Here is a 3,795-nt window from a genome sequence, read left to right as displayed (position 1 = left end):
CAGAACAAGAGGAGGTACCAACTGGCAGGGACCTAATCAATACGGACATTAGTAAGATGTCGGAACTAGAGTTCAGGATGATGATTTTAAAGATACTAGCTGGGCTTGAAAAAAGCATGGAAGATATTATAGAAACTCTTTCTGGAGAAATAAAAGAACTAAAATCTAACTAAGTCAAAATCAAAAAGGGTATTAATGAGGTGCAACAAAAATGGAGGCTCTAACTGCTAGGATAAATGAGGCAGAAGAGAGAATTAGTGATATAGAAGACCCAATGATGGAAAATAAGGAAGCTGAGAAAAAGAGAGATAAACAACTATTGGATCATGAGGGCAGAATTCAAGAGATAAGTGAAACCATAAGATGAAACAACAGGAGAATAATTGGGATCCCAGAAGAAGAAGAAAGAGAGAGAGGGGCAGAAGGTATACTGGAGCAAATTATAGCAGAGAACTTCCCTAATTTGGGGAAGGAAACAGGCATCAAAATCCAGGAGGCACAGAGAACCCCCCCTCAAAATCAATAAAAAGAGGTCAACACCCCGATCTAATAGTAAAACTTATGAATCTCAGAGACAAAGAGAAAATCCTGAAAGCAGCTCGGGACAAGCGATCTGTAACCTACAATGGTAGAAACATTAGATTGGCAACAGACCTATCCACAGAGACCTGGCAGGCCAGAAAGGACTGGCATGATATCTTCAGAGCACTAAATGAGAAAAATATGCAGCCAAGAATTCTATATCCAGCTAGGCTGTCATTGAAAATAGAAGGAGAGATAAAAAGCTTCCAGGGCAAACAAAAACTAAAGGAATATGCAAACACGAAACCAGCCCTACAAGAAATCTTGAAAGGGGTCCTGTGAGCAAAGAGAGAGCCTAAAAGTAACATAGACCAGAAAGGAACTGAGACAATATACAGTAACAGTCACCTTACAGGCAATACAATGGCACTAAATTCATCTTTCAATAGTTACCCTGAGTGTAAATGGGCTAAATGCCCTATCAAAAGACACAGGGTATCAGATTGGATAAAAAACCAAGAGCCATCAATATGCTGTCTGCAAGAGACTCATTTTAGACCCAAAGACACCCCCAGATTGAAAGTGAGGGGGTGGAAAACCATTTATCATGCTAATGGACGCCAAAAGAAAGCTGGGGTGGCAATCCTTATAGCAGACAAATTAGATTTTAAACCAAAGACTGTAATAAGAGATGAGGAAGGACATTATATCCTACTTAAAGGGTCTATCCAACAAGAAGATCTAACAACTGTAAATATCTATGCCCCTAACATGGGAGCAGCCAATTATATAAGGCAATTAATAACAAAAGCAAAGAAACACACTGACAACAATACAATAATAGTGGGGGACTTTAACACCCCCCTCACTGAAATGGACAGATCATCTAAGCAAAAGATCAAGGAAATAAAGACTTTAAATGACACACTGGACCAAATGGACTTCACAGATATATTCAGAACATTCCATCTCAAAGCAACAAAATACACATTCTTCTCTAGTGTCCATGGAACATTCTCCAGAATAGATCACATCCTAGGTCACATCAGGTCTCAACCGGTACAAAAAGATTGGGTTCATTCCCTGCCTATTTTCAGACCACAATGCTTTGAAACTAGAACTCAATCACAAGAGGAAAGTCGGAAAGAACTCAAAAACATGGAGGCTAAAGAGCATCCTACTAAAGAATGAATGGGTCAACCAGGAAATTAAAGAAGAATTTTAAAAATTCATGGAAACAGATGAAAAGGAAAACACACTGTTTAAAATCTTTGGGATGCAGCAAAGGCAGTCCTAAGAGGAAGTTATATAGCAATACAAGCCTTTCTCAAGAAACAAGAAAGGTCTCAAATACACAGCCTAACCCTACACCTAAAGGAGCTTCAGAAAGAACAGCAAATAAAGCCTAAACCCAGCAGAAGAAGAGAAATAATAAAGATCAGAGCAGAAATCAATGAAATAGCAATCAAAAGAACAGTAGAACAGATCAACGAACCTAGAAGATGGGTCTTTGAAAGAATTAACAAGATTGAGAAACCCCTGGCCAGACTTATCAAAAAGAAAAGAGAGGGGTGCCTGGGTGGCTCAGATGGTTAAGTGTCTGCCTTTGGCTCAGGGTCCTGGGATCAAGTCCCGCATTGGCCTCCTTGCTAGGCGGGGAGCCTGCTTCTCCCTCTGCCTCTGCCTCTCTCTCTCTCTCTCTGACTCTCATGAATAAATAAATAAAACATTTTTAAAAATTTAAAAATATATTAAAAAAAGAAAAGAGAAATGACCCAATAAATAAAATCATGAATGAAAGAGGAGAGACCACAACCAACACCAAAGAAATACAAACAATCATAAGAACATATTATGAGCAACTATACGCCAGCAAATTAGATAATCTGGAAGAAACGGATGCATTCCTAGAGATGTATCAACTACCAAACTGAACGAGGAAGAAATAAAAAACCTGAACAGACCTATAACCACTAAGGAAATTGAAGCAATAATCATAAATCTCCCAACAAACAAAAGCCCAGGGCCAGATGTCTTCCCAGGGGAATTCTACCAAACATTTCAAGAAGAATTAATACCTATTCTTCTGAAACTGTCCCAAAAAATAGAAATGGAAGGAAAAACTTCCAAACTCATTTTATGAGGCCACCATTACCTTGATCCCAAAACCAAAGACCCCATCAAAAAGGAGAATTACAGACCAATATCCTTGATGAACATGGATGCAAAAATACTCACCAAAATACTAGCCAATAGGATCCAACAGTACATTAAAAGGATTCTTCACCCCGACCAAGTGGGATTTTTCCCTGGGCTGCAAGATTGGTTGAACATCCGCAAATCAATCAATGTGATACAATACATTAATAAAAGAAAGAATAAGAACCATATGATCCTCTCAATAGATGCAGAAAAAGCATTTGACAAAGTACAGCAGACTTTCTTGATCAAAACTCTTCAGAGTATAGGGATAGAGGGTACATACCTCAATATCATAAAAGCCATCTATGAAAAACCCACAGCCAATATCATTCTCAATGGAGAAAAACTGAGAGCTTTCCCCCTAAGGTCAGGAACACGGCAGGGATGTCCACTATCACCACTGCCATTCAACATAGTATTAGAAGTCCTAGCCACAGCAATCAGACAACAAAAAGAAATAAAACGCATCCGAATTGGCAAACGAGAAGTCAAACTCTCACTCTTTGCAGATGATATGATACTTGATGTGGAAAACCCAAAAGACTCCACCCCAAAACTGCCAGAACTCATACAGGAATTCAGTAAAGTGGCAGGATATAAAATCAATGCACAGAAATCAGTCGCATTCCTATACACCAACAACAAGATGGAAGAAAGAGAAATTAAGGAGTCAATCCAATTACAATTACACCCAAAACCATAAGATACCTAGGAATGAATCTAACCAAAGAGACAAAGGATCTGTACTCAGAAAACTATAAAATACTCATGAAAGAAATTGAGGAAGACATGAAGAAATGGAAAAACGTTCCATGCTCATGAATTGGAAGAACAACTATTGTGAAGATGTCAATGCTACCTAGAGCAATCTACACATTCAATGCAATCCCTATCAAAATACCATCCACTTTTTTCAAAGAAATGTAACAAATAATCCTAAAATTTGTATGGAACCAGAAAAGACCCCGAATAGCCAGAGGAATATTGAAAAAGAAAAGCAAAACTGGTGGCATCACAATTCCGGACTTCAAGCTCTATTACAAAGCTGTCATCATCAAGACAGTATGGTAC

This window comes from Neomonachus schauinslandi, chromosome 9 (genome assembly GCF_002201575.2).
Source record: "Neomonachus schauinslandi chromosome 9, ASM220157v2, whole genome shotgun sequence".
NCBI classification, from domain to species: Eukaryota; Metazoa; Chordata; class Mammalia; order Carnivora; family Phocidae; genus Neomonachus; species Neomonachus schauinslandi.
Note: the sequence above shows the minus strand (reverse complement) of the source record.